Below are 20,463 nucleotides of genomic sequence, written 5' to 3'. Positions count from 1 at the left end.
TGGAGGACTGTTTCCTGTGAGAGGGATGTGTTCAAAATATCTGTGTATACCTCTGCCAGCTGTTCTGCACAGGCCCTCAGGGCCCTCGGTGCCACCTGGTCTGGTCCCACAGCTTTGCAGGGCTTCACCTGCTTCAGTGTTCTGAGGACCTGGGAGTGTGTCACCTGAAGTGGGGTCTCTGCTGGACTGCAGGGGGCTTTTATGGGGATGTCTGTGTTGTGGTTGAATCTGGCATAGAAGCTGTTAAAATTGTCAGGTAGGGAGAGGTTCTGGATTACAGCAGTGTCTGCATTTTTCCTGTGGTTAGTGACTGATTTTATTCCATGCCACATGCTCCTTGTGTTATTTTTCCTGTAGCAGCCCTCAGGTCTTTGGGTGTATTTACTCTTAGCAGCTTTGATGGCTCTCTGGAGCTCATACCGAGCCAGCCTGTACTCCCCGATGTCTCCTGACTTGAAGGCTGCACACCGGATCCCGATCTTGTGGCAAATATCCGCGTTGAACCAGGGTTTGTGGTTGGGGTACACACGTATAGTCCGGGAGGGGATACACACGGATGTACACCAGTCAGTATAACTACTCGCAGTGTCTGTGCACTCATGAATATTGTGACTAGCATCCTTGAAGATGCTCATGTCTGTGTCATCCAGACAGCCCTGCAGTTTTCCACTGCTTCCTCAGTCCACATCTTTACAGTCCTGATTGTGACTGGGTCTGCTTTAAGCCTCTTGGTGTAGGTGGGCTGTAGCAGGATGGTAAGATGGTCACATTTCCCAAAGTGTGGTTTGGAAACAGCAGTGTAAGCGTTTCTGAAGTTACGGTAGCGTGTATCCAGGATATTTTTTCCCCTGGTGGGGAACTTGATAAACTGATGATATTTGAGGATGCTTTTCCTGAAATCACAGTGGTTACAATCTCCCACAACAACGAAAGCAGCTTCAGGATAGTCTTTCTCATGTCTGCTGATTGTGCTGTGCTGTTCTAAGTGCATTGTCCTCATTAGCTGATGGGGGGATGATAGAGAAAAATAAAAGCTGAAAAAAGTCTTCATCATGAAAATCAGAAGCCATACTCATTATTACAACACTATAAAAGCATTTTGTCTGATTCTGTTCACATGTATACTGCAAGTACTGCCCTTCATAACCTTCTTGGGTTTTTATTTCCCATATGTCTTACCTCAAACTTTAGTGTATTGAATACTTTTTTGCAATGTACATCAAAACATAAAAAGCTGTAGTTTTTTTTATGATGTGACTGTGAAGAACAGGTGCTGTGTGACCTCATGTCGGCAATAATCGGGAAAATATTATTTCATGTCTCAGCTCAAACAGAAGCTGGACCAAGGAGGAGGGATCAAAGACATCAGACTGAGCTGGAGCAAGGGGTCAGATGGAAAAGCCTTCCACAAGGTCAAGAAGGAAACAAGGAAGACGAGGAGCCCTAAAGGAGAGCTTTAACTCTTTCCTTCAGCAGGTGTTTGTGCTTGATTTTATGACCTTCCATGCAATGCTTCATTACTTCTCACAGAACACGTAGTACTTAGTATTTGTACAAACATAACTGGTCTGTATTATTGGGTTGTTACTTCTTAAGAACTGAAGTAGAAGAAAATGACAAGGAACATTGAAAAAACATTTTTGAAACAGGGAAATTAATAAAAAAGCATTTTTTCTTGTTGCTATAACAATAAATTATTTTTATGCTGTTAAACAAAGTATACACTGAGCTTTTAAAGCCACTAAATAACCTTCAATGTTCACATGTTTTACTCTGTTTAAAAATGATCTCTTGCTTTCTGTGAGTTTTGCTGTTATAACAAATAATCCAGATGCAAACTACTCTTTAGCATAATTACAAGCTCAGTTGTTTCGTAGCATCACACCAAGTGCTGAACCCAATCAAATCCAGTAATTAATTGTTAATCATTTACATGGGGTTGTTCTTTGTTGGGTATTTTTGGAATGCACTTTAAGTTTTTACATTCATAAAGTACTCTTGTGTTGCACCAGGCTGGACTGGAAACTGCTCATTGTATTAATAAAATATTGTTTAACTAAAATGATATGTTTAGTTTTTGGAAATGAAACTTTAACAGGTGTGCTACACTCGTGAAGGAACTCGGAATTTTTATTTTAAAAAACAGTCTTTATGATGTTTAGTCCGTGAATGCCACATCGGGTCGTTTGCATGAGTTTTAAAAGCGGCGTTCCGTTTAAAATTCCAGTATCTCTCGGACGGTACCTGAAAGCAACCTCGTTACGTCATCTTGCTGTTACCGTGGACACAGTGCAAGCGTAACTCTTCATGTTTAAACAGTTGAGCAGGAATAACGTTAACGTTTGAAGCGAGCAGATTCTCCGATAAAATCGATGAATTTATGAGTAAGTGAACTTCGACTTGTTCAAATGAATGTTAAAGCTGGAACAGTGACTGAACCGTTAGCTAAATGTAACGTTAGCACGTTACACTCATCGTCAGGTTTGTTTCCGTTTGTCAAAGTTAGGCGGATAACTGATGGTGGTTCAGCTGTGGACCGGGAGGAGGACAGTCACAGGTCGTATCACTCAGGGGCGTCACCAGACCTAATACTGTACTGGGGCACACCTGGGGCACAAAGCATTCATGAGAGTGCGCAAAATGTGCGAGAAAAAAAAACATATTCAGCACTTATTCACATAAAAAAAACTAAATAGTTCTTTAAACCATTCAATAATATCAGACTATGTTGTTGTCTAGATCTTTGATTAACCATCTGAAATGTACTGCGGTAATGCATTTGGCCTACTTGTGCACTTTACTCTCGACTTCTAAACCATTACTGATAAATGCAAATAGGAAGAGCAATGAATCTTTTTGAAATATTTATTTCAGTAAACATCTGCAAATTGAACATTTACAAATGTAATAAAATAAAATAAAATAAAATAAAGCACCCCAAAATCTCTGGGTTCTTTTATTTCCATAGTAGAAGAATAAATGAACAACTGTTGTGTGTCACTTCAGGCAATCATTTTTTGGGGAGTAAACTGTAACGTCTTGTTTTCATTTTTGCAAAGTGGTCAATCACTTGGCTGTGGCTTAACTTGGAAAGTTCCTCACTCTCCACTGACATGATGGCAAGATGGTGAAGCCTATCCTGCCCCATTGTGCTTCTCAGCCAAGTGTGGAGCCGTCTCAGCACACTGAACGTCCGTTCACAAGTGCAGCTGGACACTGGGATGATCAGAGCTATCTGAATGACCTGTGTCAAGGTTGGGAACATGACTTGATCCAGCAAGCTGAAAACACATTGCATGTCTGTGATTGGAAGGCTCTCCCACTTTCTGGCCAGATAGTTTTTGGCCACCAACACCTCTTCAGGTTTTAGATCAATACTGTAATGATCTGCCAGACCTCTGAGGTCCTCCTCACAGAGGAAGTTGTCAGATCCTGGATTACAGGCCTGAACACCTTTTAGAACTTGGCTGTTGAGAGATGAAAAACGCTGATCCATCTCAGCAACAAATCATCTTGCTGAATTGTTCCACGCTAAGTTCCATCTGCAGATTCCCTCTCAGAGTAAAAACTGCCTCTTGACTGAACACCTTTGCACTTATATATACTTATGACTACCAATAGCTGTGAATAAATGTTATTTTTTTCCTTTTTATTAGCTTTATTTGACAGGTAAGTAGAGAGACAGACGGAAAAATAGGGGGAAACCTACAGCAGAAATCTGCGAGCTGGAGTTGAACCCGGGCCGCTGCGTCGGGTTTATCTTCTTGTTTATAGATCTCCTGTTCAGTCACCTGAGCTATTGCCCCAGTATATGTGCTATACTGAAAGGAATTGGTGTCTTTTCTCAGTAAACGGTATTAGAACTTCTCTTGGTGTTTTTGTCGGACTGAGGCCACAGACTGTCACCAGTTAATGTGATGGAGATCGTCACACTGCCGCAGTGAAGCGATATTTCCACTCCGTTAGGTGGAAGTCCTAAACCGAGTATTTTACTGGTAGACTGAACAGCCGTGAGTCCAAACAGAGCAATAACGACAATGTTAAAGCTGACAACAAGAACATTTCGGAACAGTTTATTGACGTCTGTGTGTTTTGAACAGGCATCGGTACAGTCACCTATGCTATGTGTAACAGCTGCCTCGCTCACTGAATAGCACCAGTTGATGGGAACACCAGTTAATCTTGAACACTGGACATACTCGTCGCCATCTGCTTGCACGTCGAGTCTCCAATGGTCTCCAGTCAAATCGAGTTTTAGTTGGGGTCCGTGACGTCACTTACCTGCGCCACTTGAGATCGCTTTTGCATTTGAATTATGAGACACATTTTGCGGGATGAGCACGAAAACGAAAAAGCATTTCTGAGTTTGCTTTTGCTTTTTCATTTAGTCACGAAATGAGCAGTCTTGAAGAAGAAAATGAAATTGCATTTTGGAATATTGCTTTTTAATTTCATTTTTGAGTCAAAAAGTGCAGCCATGACTTTGAAATGCAAAAGCAATTCTGCTAATGCTTTTGAATTTGAGTTTTGAGTCACATTCGCTTCCATACGCTGTAGTCTATGCTATGTAGACTTAAAACTCCGAAGTGATTTTTATTTTTTTATTGGTGAAATTTTTACTGGGGCACTGCAGATCAATACTGGGGCACGTGTCCCAGTGAAATCTGTCTGGCAACGCGGCTGGGCAGAGGTAATTAAATCCGCTAGTTTATTCTTTTACAAATCATTAATTTTTGTCCAAATTACCGTTTACCTCGTCAGGTTAGTTTTCTGGCTTCTCTCACCATATTCCTAGCTTAATGTGCTAATTTGAACACACACACACACAAATCTCACTCCACACGCACACACATTCCACAGACACGCATGCACACACACACACACACACACACTTAGTCACGCATGCACATACACACCCATATGCACTGTATATAGGATTTCACTGCTGTTATTCCATAGAATAGTAAATACATGTTTTCATTTTAGACCAATTTACAGCTTTGTGTGTTTCCTTGTGAGAACTGTGGGTTCCTTTAACCGGGGATTCTAGCCTTTAAAATATAAGTCTGATCAACTGAATTTCTACAGGAGTCTGATTGTGATCCTGCCTAAATTAATGAATTTTTCCTCGCAATTAAAGCGAGGTGGTGCTCTAAAACGAGTGCAGAAAATTAAATTATCTTACGTAGTACCCCTACAGATGGATGGACATGTTAGAACCAAAACTATGTGGCATTTTAATTTTGAGACTAGTGGAAGACAGACAGGACTTCAGCTTCTGTTAAGGATTTGGAGAGAGCTGTAGAAGAAGTAAAGAAGGGGAAGTTCATACGTCAGGTGGCAGATGAAGATCGACAGAATGACTTTTCAGCCCATCAGGTCATACGTGAACAAATGGAGACAGATCTTACATTATATGAGGTGTAGAATTTCTACACCAGTGTTTCAGCATTTTACATGAACCCAAACCCATCCACTGTGTGCTTTCTTTACAGTAAATACGACAGTGAAAAGTTTAAAAAATAACTACATTACATATATGCTGCTTTGTTTACATTTAAACGAAGACTACTTCGTTTAAATGTAAACGACTGCTGCCAGAATCTACCAGTATCTTACGGATTTCAGAAGGACAACAGGTCTACACTGAAACTAGCAGGATATCAAGATTAAACTCAACATCAACCTTTCAACAAAGTCAAAAGAAGCCAACATTTTTGAGGTAAGTGACTTCACTGTTCTGTTTGATGAAGCAAACACCAGAGGAAACATTCAGAAGGCAGTTTTAAGATCTATTTTTCTACAACTCTGTCCAATTTGTAATGAAATCCATAAGTCAGAACAGGATGTAACACTCAGTTTTGTACTTGTCTTGTCATTTTTAACATCTTGTTATTAAAAAGTAATAACTGGATAACTAAAAGCAAGCAGTACTCTTGTAAAGAGCAGGTCAAACATTTTTGTAAAGACAAAATTTGGTTTTAAAGCTCCAAACTTGGAATAGTTGACTATAACCATGACCAAATGCTTAGAAATGTTGGGATAGCAGGATTTTTCTACTGGGAAATATTCATTTTGGAGTATATAATGATAATCTGATGTGTTGATGTGAGAAACATTCAAGGTCACTTTTTTCTGATAGTAAATCAATTCAGTAAGTGTAATAAGTAAGGTAATAGTTCATTGTGTTTCCTGAACTTGCAACATGGAATCCAAAAATGAAATTGGATTATGCTGTCCAGCAATATTTTTGTTTTTGGTGGTACAACTTGTCATATCTGCTCAATCAGTTCCTAAAGTTCATCACATTTTCTTTTTCATTTTTGTGACCAAGCATTTAATGTTAAAAAAATATTTTGTATGTTTTGTTTTGTATTATCCTGGCATGCAAGTACAAAAGTGTCAGAAAATATCATTGGTTGATTTCTGCATTATTGTTTTTTGGGGTAATGTGTGCTCAAAGATGAGACTTTCAGTGACAATTTCAATTATTTTTAAATTTCAATTCACCTGTTATCAGATATTATTTCATCGACTTGTCCTGTAGTTGAAACTAGAACTAACCATAAAAAATCATGTTTTATCTGTACTAGTTCTTGAGATACTGTCATTTAAACATTACCTCAAATGCCTGTAATAAGTTAAAAATGTGCTGGACGTGGATAAACAGGCTTTTAAAAAAATATTTCAAATATCTTGATTTGTGAATAAAAGTACTGAACACGTTTCAAAAAGTTAGCATTTTTAATATATTTTAGGTGAGAAAAAATCTGTCAAATGAGACATGGTTGAGCAGAAAATGTTCTAAAAAATGATAGATTTCAATAATTTATAACAACATTACTCGGAATATCTCACTATAAGTTATTAGCCCCAACCCATCCACTGTGTGCTTTCTGTACAGTAAATATGACAGTTAAAAGTTTAAAAAATAACTGCTGCTTTGTTTACATTTAAACGAAGTAGTGCTGAGACTGCTGTCAGAACGTGACTACCTTGATTTCATTGCATTGAAAAAACACCACCATTCATCCAATCTGATTCAAACTCCCCACGGCACTTCCTCAGGACCCCTGCAATACCCCTACCAAGTTTGAGCATGATCTGATATACCGTTGTCAAGATATGCAATGGTTTCTATGCAGAATGAACACCTCTAAAAAATAGTTCCAAATTAGACATTCCAGAATTCATGCTGCATATAAATCCCAGTGTGCAGACAGTTGTGGACAGTGTCTTTTGGATTTCAGAAGGACAACAGGTCTACACTGAAACGAGCAGGACATCAAGATTAAACTCAACATCAACCTTTCAACAAAGTCCAAAGAAGCCAACATTTTTGAGGTAAGTGACTTCACTGTTCTGTTTGATGAAGCAAACACCAGAGGAAACATTCAGAAGGCAGTTTTAAAATCTATTTTTCTACAACTCTGTCCAATTTGTAATGAAAGTCAGAACAGGATGTAACACTCAGTTTTGTACTTGTCTTGTCATTTTTATTATTATTTCATCGACTTGTCCTGTAGTTGAAACTAGAACTAACCATAAAAAAATCATGCTTTATCTGTATTAGTTCTTGAGATACTGTCATTTAAACATTACCTCAAATGCCTGTAATAAGTTAAAAACGTGCTGAACGTGGATAAACAGGCTTTTAAAAAATTATCTCAAATATCTTGATCTGTGAATAAAAATACTGAACACATTTCTAAAAGCATTTTTAATATATTTGAAATATATTTTAGGTGAGAAAAAATCTGTCAAATGAGACATGGTTGAGCAGAAAATGTTCTAACAAATGAGAGATTTTAACAATTTATAACAACATTACTCAGAACATGTCACTGTAAGTTATTAAGTCCAGATAGATGAGGAAAAACAGTGCCAGTTTTAGTAATTTAACATGCCATTTTCAAAATTAAACAATGCTGAGAAATTGTAGATTGTTTTTAAAGCCATTCTAGAAATCATGCCAACACAAAAACTCTGAGTGGAGACACCATTTCAATTTATTTTATTGAGTTATTTATTTGTTTACTGAGTAGTTTAGTGAAACCAGCTTAACACCAAACTCAGAGACATCCACATTTCAACAAAATCCAGATAACCAAACTTTTGTGAAGTAACTAACTCCTCTCTTCTGTTTAATGAAGTAAACACTTTGGGGTTTCTGAGGAAACATCCATGTAATTTTGCTGCAGTACTGTCCTTATAACACAATTCAGAACAGGTTGTAACACTCAGTGCTGTTGTTTTGTGATAACTGGTTCAATATTGAGCAAATATGATTGAAAACTGATATCACAACAGTGTGGTAGATTAACAATGGTTTAACAAGACATCCATAGATTATGGTTCTCTTTTGTGTCTGTTTCACTTTCAGTCTTCTGTGAGAAGATCAAAATGAACATTCCAAGTTCATCCTCATCCTCTTCCTCTGAGCGGAGTACCACAAGGCAGCCTTTCAAAGTCCCAGAAGGCTACAAATTGGTGAAAGAACTGGGACATGGAGGCTGTGGACTCGTGCTGGAATGTGTGAAAACCAGCACTGAAGAGCATGTGGCTATAAAGGTGCCCAAATGGAAGAATCTGGACCATGAGGTAGGACACTGATTTCAGCTGAACAGTGACACAAAAAAGACATTGTTTTAAAAAGAGGTAGTACCACTACAAGATTCTGAGTAGTGGTACTGGTCATGTTATGTACTTTTTAGTTGTTGAGAAGAACTGATTGGACTATGTTGCTCAGCAAACGCATTATCTCTCCACAGGCGGAAATCATGAAAAAGCTCATGAGCCACAACTCAAAGGAGTCCAACATCATTGAGTTCAAAGGAGATGTCTTCATAGACAACAAGCGGCTCATGGTGTTTGAAAAACTGGACATCACCCTGCAGGACTATGTGCAGAATCTACCACAGCCAATGCGACTGGAACACGTCCGTACAGTTATTCAGCAGGTGTGACCTTCTATTGTCTCCTTATATTTCTCTCCTTCAGTGGTGCGAGAATCAACATCGGTGGTTCAGGAACCTTTACAACTTCTACTTTTATTGTCATGTGACAGATTTCTTTAACAAACTCCTGATAAATGTTGTTACTTGCAGCTGGCTGTAGCTTTGAATGCAGCAAAGAGTGCTGGCATAATCCACGCTGATGTGAAGATGGACAACATCATGATGGTGGATCATGTGAAGCAGCCCTCCAGGGTCAAACTCATTGACTTTGGTTTGGCCGAGTACAGGTCTAAAGCCAAAGCAGGAGACCTATGCCAAGTACCTGCATATAGGTATGAAATACTGATACATTTTAAACATTGAGAAATCTTTAATTCAGCGCTGTCTCCTTACTGTCGACTGTGTCACATCTTCATTTGATGTTTATTCCACATTCAGAGCTCCAGAAATCACCCTGGGCCTGCCGTATTCAGAGGCCATCGACGTCTGGTCGTTAGGCTGCGTGATGGCCAGGATGATAACTCAAAATCGTCTCTTCGCATCAGGCTCAGAATACTGGACAGTGAGTAAATTGCTGCAGCTGAAACACATTAGAAGCCGTCACAGGATTAGCTTCAGGTCTAACACGGTGTTATGTTTTGTTTGCAGCTCCGACGCGTGATCCATCTGCTGGGTCTGCCGCCACAATATCTCATCGATGCTGGCCAGAGATCAGGATTACTTTTTAAGAAAAGGCCTAATGGTTTGTGGCGGCTGAAGGTACAATACTCCTACTGTGATTTTACCACTGACCTCTACTCACTCAATAAGATAAAGACTTTAGTAAGCATCATTGTTTTCTTCTTTCAGACACCTAAAGAGTATTACTACGTCTACTACAACAACAAAGGTCCCAAGTTCAACTCTCTGGATGAAATGATAACGGTGGGTAGTTTAGGAAGCAGCAGCTAGTTGCTGTAAAGTCCCGTTCATTTATGGTATTCACATTTCACGGTGGAAAGTGATTTGACCACTGTTGGACTTTCAAAATGTTTTCTGCACCAGATGTGCTCTGAGACGGACAAACCAGCAGAGGCTGATGAGAAGAGGGAGTGCATCGAGCTGCTGAAGGCGATGCTTCAGTGGGATGAGAAGGACAGAATCACCCCCAGTGGTATCCTCAACCATCCCTTTATCACCAAAAGCTACCTCAGCAGCAGCTCCCCCACCAGCAGTTGGTAAGTGTGTTTCTATTTACTTTGTACACAGGTTGTGAGACATTAGCAGCCCAGCAGGTGACAAAAGACTGATATGGACTTTTGTTGATTTCCATGTTTACATTCTCTGCTTGTCGGATGTAAACCCAACAGTGTATGTTTCCTTTTTTAGCGATGAGCCTAGACTCTCCACCAGCCTGTCCATCACGGTTAATCCTGCAGACCCTGAAAACAAAATTAACCTGACAGGCTTGGCTGATGAGGACAGTGACCAGAAGAGCAGTGAATATGAGGACTGTGAGGATAGTAGCAATTATAAAGACGCCGACTACAATGAGGACAGTGACGTGGAAGAGGAGAAATACAGAGAAAATATCAAGGCTGAGGAAGAAAAGGATCCTGTCAACAAGGAGATCAATGAGTATGAGGACAGTGACCTGAAGAGCAGCGAGTATGAGGACTGTGAAGATAGTAGCGATTATAAAGACGCTGACTACAATGAGGACAGTGACGATGCTGACACTGCTGAACACACTGAAGACAGCAAGGATAATAATGATGATGAAGACACTGAGGTCAGTGAGAAGGAGCAGAGGAAGACAAAGAAGAAGAAGAACTGCTTCCAACGCGCCTTCTCTTGGATAAAGAAGACGTTCTGCTGTTGCTGTGTGTCCGATGTGATGGACTGAGCAGCACTGATGGACTCGATTCACATTTCGGACAGTTCCTGACCTCAGCATCCTTCGCTGGGTGTTCGCCTCTTGTGTTTTAATCTCATGAGTTTTCTGTATCCTGTTCTCACTCTTCTTTCCCCTCACCCCAACCGGTCGAGGCAGATGGCCGCCCTGTCTGAGCCTGGTTCTGCCGGAGGGTTCTTCCTGAAAAAGGGAGTTTTACCTCCCCACTGTCGCCAAGTGCTTGCTCAGACAGGGAATCCAAAGAAAACTTTGGATTTGTTGGATTTCTCTCTGTAATTGTGTCTTTACTTTTCTAATTGAAGTGTCTTGAGATGACACATTTGTATGAAGTTTTTTCTGATCGATAAAAAGTTTTGCCATCGGAGCAACTTTTTTTCGATTGAAAAATAAAGAAACAAATTTACCTTCATACATTTGAACTGGTAAATAAAATTTATTGAAAATGAATTGAAAGGTTCACCCAAAAAGTGTCTGGATTTTGGTCACATGGTTGATGTTCACAACTGGCCTGAGTCAGTCATGGCTTCTCGGTTGCCGTGCAGAGCAGAGAATCTTTGGGTTTCTTTTTTTACAATTTCCATCATTATTTTTGGTGAATTTATAAATTTGACATTTTAAATAAAGTGACTACAATGAAATCTGACAATTTTAAGCTTATTTTCAAGATGTTTTCTCGATGTAACCACACAAAACTGATGGCATTTATTCCAAACAGTCGGAAAGTTGAACCACTCTTTCCATTTTACAGTTTCTGGCTCCAAAAAGAGTGTGCATTTTGAAGATTTTTTAAAAACAAAACATGCCTTGTAAACAAAGTGATGTTACAAGGGTTAAAGGTGACAAGCACATCTCATTGCAATGAGTGATGAAGCTATTTTATCTGCACTCCGCAACTTACAAGTCTCCCATAACTATCAATCTTAATCATTTGTAATCCTTTACATTTTCATTGTGTAGTTAACTTTGCAGAGTCATTGTTTGCTCAGATGGTCAGGCATTTCCTCATGGAGCTAAAATAGAGACAGTATTGGTTGTCATTGAAAAAAAAAAATTACCATTGAAAAAAAATTGTGATTGAAAACACAATTTCCTCTATAGTCTTGAAGGTCGGACTTCCCCAAACCAAAGAAAAATAAATTACAAATCTAAAACAACCACATTTTCAAAGCAAAAAACATTCATATTATTGATTTTTTTTGTTATCCACTCATTCATTTTGCTGTCAAACTACAGTTCCAGTAGTTTCTCCTCTGTTTTCTTTTTTCCACCACGTTTGTTTGTTTGCTGGTGTCGTGGTTTCTCTTAGATGTGCAGAGGCTGAATAACACGTCCGGTGACACTGTTGCTTTTCATGATCTAATTTTATTATAAAAAAGACAGCATCTGAACAGGCACTATGGTCTGCCTGTGGAGGATTCCAAAAGCCAACAGAGAATCTCTCAGAATGTAAAAGACAGCATCTGATCAGGAGCCATGATCTGCCTGTGGAGGAGCCTGCCAATTGATTCCTCCTCGAACAAAGAAGTCAGGTCACTTTTATAGGTTTTCAACATGTAGGGGGTTACAACAAATGGTTCTTTATTGCCTACCATATGGGGAAAGCAGGGTGCATCCATAAACAAAACCCCTTTCTCCACAGCAGCTGAAGAGGGCCTAAATCAACATTTTGGACAGAAGAACCCTTATAAAACTCCTCCAACAGGGCTCTGTAAACAGGAAAACACATTCCAGTGGCATGGGTAGAATTAGAAACACATGTAATGCAGGTTCCATCTGTGGTCAGAGACAAGGAACCACACAGGAGCAGACACTACATATACACACGTGGACAAAATTGTTGGTACCCCTCAGTTAAAGAAGGAAAAACCCACAATTCTCACTGAAATCACTTGAAACTCACAAAAGTAACAATAAATAAACATTTATTGAAAATTAAATAATCAAAATCAGCCATCACTTTTGAATTGTTGATTAACATAATTATTTAAAAAAACAAACTAATGAAATAGGGCTGGACAAAAATGATGGTACCCATAACTTAATATTTTGTTGCACAACCTTTTGAGGCAATCACTGCAATTAAACCATTTCTGTATTTGTCAATGAGCGTTCTGCAGCTGTCAACAGGTATTTTGGCCCACTCCTCATGAGCAAACAGCTCCAGTTGTCTCAGGTTTGATGGGTGTCTTCTCCAAATGGCATGTTTCAGCTCCTTCCACATATGTTCAATGGGATTCAGATCTGGGCTCATAGAAGGCCACTTTAGAATAGTCCAACGCTTTTCTCTCAGCCATTCTTGGGTGTTTTTGGCTGTGTGTTTTGGATCGTTGTCCTGTTGGAAGACCCATGACCTGCGACTGAGACCAAGCTTTCTGACACTAGGCAGCACATTTCTCTCCAGAATGCCTTGATAGTCTTCAGATTTCATCGTACCTTGCACACTTTCAAGACACCCTGTGCCAGATGCAGCAAAGCAGCCCCAAAACATTACTGAGCCTCCTCCATGTTTCACCGTAGGGACAGTGTACTTTTCTTCGTATGCTTGGTTTTTGAGTCTATGAACATAGAGTTGATGTGCCTTACCAAAAAGCTCCAGTTTGGTCTCATCTGTCCAAAGGACATTCTCCCAGAAGCTTTGTGGCTTGTCAACATGCATTTTTGCAAATTCCAGTCTCGCTTTTTTATGAGTTTTTTTCAGCAGTGGTGTCCTCCTTGGTCGTCTCCCATGAAGTCCACTTTGGCTCAAACAACGACGAATGGTGCGATCTGACACTGATGTACCTTGGCCTTGGAGTTCACCTTTAATTTCTTTGGAGGTTGCTCTGGGCTCTTTGGATACAATTCCAACGATCCGTCTCTTCAATTTGTCATCAATTTTCCTCTTGCGGCCACGTCCAGGGAGGTTGGCTACTGTCCCGTGGGTCTTGAACTTCTGAATAATATGAGCCACTGTTGTCACAGGAACTTCAAGCTGTTTAGAGATGGTCTTATAGCCTTTACCTTTAAGATGTTTGTCTATAATTTTTTTTCGGATGTCCTGGGACAATTCTCTCCTTCGCTTTCTGTTGTCCATGTTCAGTGTGGTACACACCTTTTCACCAAACAGCAGGGTGACTACTTGTCTCCCTTTAAATAGGCAGACTGACTGATTATGAGTTTGGAAACACCTGTGATGTCAATTAAATGACACACCTGAGTTAATCATGTCACTCTGGTCAAATAGTTTTCAATCTTTTATAGAGGTACCATCATTTTTGTCCAGGCCTGTTTCATTAGTTTGTTTTTTTAAATAATTATGTTAATCAACAATTCAAAAATAATGGCTGTTTTTGATTATTTAATTTTCAATAAATTTTTATTTATTGTTACTTTTGTGAGTTTCAAGTGATTTCAGTGAGAATTGTGGGTTTTTCCTTCTTTAACTGAGGGGTACCAACAATTTTGTCCACGTGTGTAATAAGCAACTCATATCAGATACATATCAGCACTCCATCTTGACAGAAAAAAACAGAAATGTAGAAATTTTTGCGAATTTATTAAAAAAGAAAAACTGAAATATCACATGGTGATATTTAATAAATTTAATAAATTTGCAAAAATTTCTAAATTTCTGTTTTTTTTTTCTGTCAAGATGGGGTGCTGAGTGTACATTAATGAGAAATAAAATGAACTTTTTTGATTTTGGCAAATGGCTGCAGTGACACAGAGTGGAAAATTTCAAGGGGTCTGAATACTTTCCGTACCCACTGTATGGTGTCTATGGACGGGAGGCCAGAGCCAACAACTTTCTCTGCAGTTCTGGAGACACGCTGGACTGATTTCCGCTCAGCCACAGTGGTGTTTCCATACCACACTGTGATGGCGCAGGTGAGGACGCTCTCCACCAAACCTTTGTCGGCTTGGGTGAGAGGCTGACATCCTAGTCCGGCCTTCTTTAGCACCCTAATGAAGTGCAGCCTCTGCTGAGCTTTTTTCACTGTGACTGCAGTGTGTTTGGCCCAGCTGAGGCTCTCTGAGATATTTAGGCCCAGGAACTTGCAGCTGTCAGTTCGTTCCACCTTGGTGTTTTCGATGGTGAGTGGTTGCAGAGGTTTGGCTCGTCTCCTAAAATCTATGATGAGTTCTTTTGTTTTGTCCGTGTTGAGTATGAGGTCATTGTCCTCTCCGGAGACAGTTGTGACCAGTTCCCTGTGTGACGACTCATCCTCTACTCTGATGAGGCCGAGGATGGTTGACTCATCTGCATACTTTATAATGATGTTATTGTCCTGAGTGGAAGTACAGTCGCGTGTGTGGAGTGCAAACAGTTTTGGGCTGAGGCAGCAGCCTTGCGGGGTTCCAGTACTCACTGTGAGTGCTGGGAGACCTTGCTCCCCATCCTCACCACCTGTGATCTGTTTGTAAGGAAGTCTAATATCCAGTTGCGAGTGGGTGTTGGTATTCCCAGGTCTGCTAGCTTCACAGTAAGCTTCACTGGCCTGACGGTATTAAACGCAGAGCTGTAATCCAGGAAAAGGAGTCATGCATATCTGTTGGCGCCTTCCCGGTGTTGCAAGATTTTGTGAAGTGCTATGGCCACTGCATCATCTCCTGATCTGTTTGAGCAGTAGGCAAACTGAAGGGGGTCTGTTTTGTTTGGAACCACAGAGTTAACGTGATCTAATACAAGCTTCTCGAGATATTTCATTGCAACGGACGTGAGTGCAACTAGTCTGAAGTTATTCATTGTGGATATGTTCACTTTTTGGGGAGTGACACGATGACAGAGGATTTGAAAATGTGGAGGACTGTTTCCTGTGAGAGGGATGTGTTCAAAATATCTGTGTATACCTCTGCCAGCTGTTCTGCACAGGCCCTCAGGGCCCTCGGTGCCACCTGGTCTGGTCCCACAGCTTTGCAGGGCTTCACCTGCTTCAGTGTTCTGAGGACCTGGGAGTGTGTCACCTGAAGTGGGGTCTCTGCTGGACTGCAGGGGGCTTTTATGGGGATGTCTGTGTTGTGGTTGAATCTGGCATAGAAGCTGTTAAAATTGTCAGGTAGGGAGAGGTTCCGGATTACAGCAGTGTCTGCATTTTTCCTGTGGTTAGTGACTGATTTTATTCCATGCCACATGCTCCTTGTGTTATTTTTCCTGTAGCAGCCCTCAGGTCTTTGGGTGTATTTACTCTTAGCAGCTTTGATGGCTCTCTGGAGCTCATACCGAGCCAGCCTGTACTCCCCGATGTCTCCTGACTTGAAGGCTGCACACCGGATCCCGATCTTGTGGCAAATATCCGCGTTGAACCAGGGTTTGTGGTTGGGGTACACACGTATAGTCCGGGAGGGGATACACACGGATGTACACCAGTCAGTATAACTACTCGCAGTGTCTGTGCACTCATGAATATTGTGACTAGCATCCTTGAAGATGCTCATGTCTGTGTCATCCAGACAGCCCTGCAGTTTTCCACTGCTTCCTCAGTCCACATCTTTACAGTCCTGATTGTGACTGGGTCTGCTTTAAGCCTCTTGGTGTAGGTGGGCTGTAGCAGGATGGTAAGATGGTCACATTTCCCAAAGTGTGGTTTGGAAACAGCAGTGTAAGCGTTTCTGAAGTTACGGTAGCGTGTATCCAGGATATTTTTTCCCCTGGTGGGGAACTTGATAAACTGATGATATTTGAGGATGCTTTTCCTGAAATCACAGTGGTTACAATCTCCCACAACAACGAAAGCAGCTTCAGGATAGTCTTTCTCATGTCTGCTGATTGTGCTGTGCTGTTCTAAGTGCATTGTCCTCATTAGCTGATGGGGGGATGATAGAGAAAAATAAAAGCTGAAAAAAGTCTTCATCATGAAAATCAGAAGCCATACTCATTATTACAACACTATAAAAGCATTTTGTCTGATTCTGTTCACATGTATACTGCAAGTACTGCCCTTCATAACCTTCTTGGGTTTTTATTTCCCATATGTCTTACCTCAAACTTTAGTGTATTGAATACTTTTTTGCAATGTACATCAAAACATAAAAAGCTGTAGTTTTTTTATGATGTGACTGTGAAGAACAGGTGCTGTGTGACCTCATGTCGGCAATAATCGGGAAAATATTATTTCATGTCTCAGCTCAAACAGAAGCTGGACCAAGGAGGAGGGATCAAAGACATCAGACTGAGCTGGAGCAAGGGGTCAGATGGAAAAGCCTTCCACAAGGTCAAGAAGGAAACAAGGAAGACGAGGAGCCCTAAAGGAGAGCTTTAACTCTTTCCTTCAGCAGGTGTTTGTGCTTGATTTTATGACCTTCCATGCAATGCTTCATTACTTCTCACAGAACACGTAGTACTTAGTATTTGTACAAACATAACTGGTCTGTATTATTGGGTTGTTACTTCTTAAGAACTGAAGTAGAAGAAAATGACAAGGAACATTGAAAAAACATTTTTGAAACAGGGAAATTAATAAAAAAGCATTTTTTCTTGTTGCTATAACAATAAATTATTTTTATGCTGTTAAACAAAGTATACACTGAGCTTTTAAAGCCACTAAATAACCTTCAATGTTCACATGTTTTACTCTGTTTAAAAATGATCTCTTGCTTTCTGTGAGTTTTGCTGTTATAACAAATAATCCAGATGCAAACTACTCTTTAGCATAATTACAAGCTCAGTTGTTTCGTAGCATCACACCAAGTGCTGAACCCAATCAAATCCAGTAATTAATTGTTAATCATTTACATGGGGTTGTTCTTTGTTGGGTATTTTTGGAATGCACTTTAAGTTTTTACATTCATAAAGTACTCTTGTGTTGCACCAGGCTGGACTGGAAACTGCTCATTGTATTAATAAAATATTGTTTAACTAAAATGATATGTTTAGTTTTTGGAAATGAAACTTTAACAGGTGTGCTACACTCGTGAAGGAACTCGGAATTTTTATTTTAAAAAACAGTCTTTATGATGTTTAGTCCGTGAATGCCACATCGGGTCGTTTGCATGAGTTTTAAAAGCGGCGTTCCGTTTAAAATTCCAGTATCTCTCGGACGGTACCTGAAAGCAACCTCGTTACGTCATCTTGCTGTTACCGTGGACACAGTGCAAGCGTAACTCTTCATGTTTAAACAGTTGAGCAGGAATAACGTTAACGTTTGAAGCGAGCAGATTCTCCGATAAAATCGATGAATTTATGAGTAAGTGAACTTCGACTTGTTCAAATGAATGTTAAAGCTGGAACAGTGACTGAACCGTTAGCTAAATGTAACGTTAGCACGTTACACTCATCGTCAGGTTTGTTTCCGTTTGTCAAAGTTAGGCGGATAACTGATGGTGGTTCAGCTGTGGACCGGGAGGAGGACAGTCACAGGTCGTATCACTCAGGGGCGTCACCAGACCTAATACTGTACTGGGGCACACCTGGGGCACAAAGCATTCATGAGAGTGCGCAAAATGTGCGAGAAAAAAAAACATATTCAGCACTTATTCACATAAAAAAAACTAAATAGTTCTTTAAACCATTCAATAATATCAGACTATGTTGTTGTCTAGATCTTTGATTAACCATCTGAAATGTACTGCGGTAATGCATTTGGCCTACTTGTGCACTTTACTCTCGACTTCTAAACCATTACTGATAAATGCAAATAGGAAGAGCAATGAATCTTTTGGAAATATTTATTTCAGTAAACATCTGCAAATTGAACATTTACAAATGTAATAAAATAAAATAAAATAAAATAAAGCACCCCAAAATCTCTGGGTTCTTTTATTTCCATAGTAGAAGAATAAATGAACAACTGTTGTGTGTCACTTCAGGCAATCATTTTTTGGGGAGTAAACTGTAACGTCTTGTTTTCATTTTTGCAAAGTGGTCAATCACTTGGCTGTGGCTTAACTTGGAAAGTTCCTCACTCTCCACTGACATGATGGCAAGATGGTGAAGCCTATCCTGCCCCATTGTGCTTCTCAGCCAAGTGTGGAGCCGTCTCAGCACACTGAACGTCCGTTCACAAGTGCAGCTGGACACTGGGATGGTCAGAGCTATCTGAATGACCTGTGTCAAGGTTGGGAACATGACTTGATCCAGCAAGCTGAAAACACATTGCATGTCTGTGATTGGAAGGCTCTCCCACTTTCTGGCCAGATACTTTTTGGCCACCAACACCTCTTCAGGTTTTAGATCAATACTGTAATGATCTGCCAGACCTCTGAGGTCCTCCTCACAGAGGAAGTTGTCAGATCCTGGATTACAGGCCTGAACACCTTTTAGAACTTGGCTGTTGAGAGATGAAAAACGCTGATCCATCTCAGCAACAAATCATCTTGCTGAATTGTTCCACGCTAAGTTCCATCTGCAGATTCCCTCTCAGAGTAAAAACTGCCTCTTGACTGAACACCTTTGCACTTATATATACTTATGACTACCAATAGCTGTGAATAAATGTTATTTTTTTCCTTTTTATTAGCTTTATTTGACAGGTAAGTAGAGAGACAGACGGAAAAATAGGGGGAAACCTACAGCAGAAAGCTGCGAGCTGGAGTTGAACCCGGGCCGCTGCGTCGGGTTTATCTTCTTGTTTATAGATCTCCTGTTCAGTCACCTGAGCTATTGCCCCAGTATATGTGCTATACTGAAAGGAATTGGTGTCTTTTCTCAGTAAACGGTATTAGAACTTCTCTTGGTGTTTTTGTCGGACTGAGGCCACAGACTGTCACCAGTTAATGTGATGGAGATCATCACACTGCCGCAGTGAAGCGATATTTCCACTCCGTTAGGTGGAAGTCCTAAACCGAGTATTTTACTGGTAGACTGAACAGCCGTGAGTCCAAACAGAGCAATAACGACAATGTTAAAGCTGACAACAAGAACATTTCGGAACAGTTTATTGACGTCTGTGTGTTTTGAACAGGCATCGGTACAGTCACCTATGCTATGTGTTGCCGTTGTAACAGCTGCCTCGCTCACTGAATAGCACCAGTTGATGGGAACACCAGTTAATCTTGAACACCGGACATACTCGTCGCCATCTGCTTGCACGTCGAGTCTCCAATGGTCTCCAGTCAAATCTAGTTTTAGTTGGGGTCCGTGACGTCACTTACCTGCGCCACTTGAGATCGCTTTTGCATTTGAATTATGAGACACATTTTGCGGGGTGAGCACGAAAACGAAAAAGCATTTCTGAGTTTGCTTTTGCTTTTTCATTTAGTCACGAAATGAGCAGTCTTGAAGAAGAAAATGAAATTGCATTTTGGAATATTGCTTTTTAATTTCATTTTTGAGTCAAAAAGTGCAGCCATGACTTTGAAATGCAAAAGCAATTCTGCTAATGCTTTTGAATTTGAGTTTTGAGTCACATTCGCTTCCATACGCTGTAGTCTATGCTATGTAGACTTAAAACTCCGAAGTGATTTTTATTTTTTTATTGGTGAAATTTTTACTGGGGCACTGCAGATCAATACTGGGGCACGTGTCCCAGTGAAATCTGTCTGGCAACGCGGCTGGGCAGAGGTAATTAAATCCACCAGTTTATTCTTTTACAAATCATTAATTTTTGTCCAAATTACCGTTTACCTCGTCAGGTTAGTTTTCTGGCTTCTCTCGCCATATTCCTAGCTTAATGTGCTAATTTGAACACACACACA

This window comes from Acanthochromis polyacanthus, chromosome 6 (genome assembly GCF_021347895.1).
Source record: "Acanthochromis polyacanthus isolate Apoly-LR-REF ecotype Palm Island chromosome 6, KAUST_Apoly_ChrSc, whole genome shotgun sequence".
Lineage (NCBI taxonomy): Eukaryota > Metazoa > Chordata > Actinopteri > Pomacentridae > Acanthochromis > Acanthochromis polyacanthus.
The sequence above is the reverse complement of the archived record's forward strand: the minus strand, read 5'-3'. Positions refer to the sequence as shown.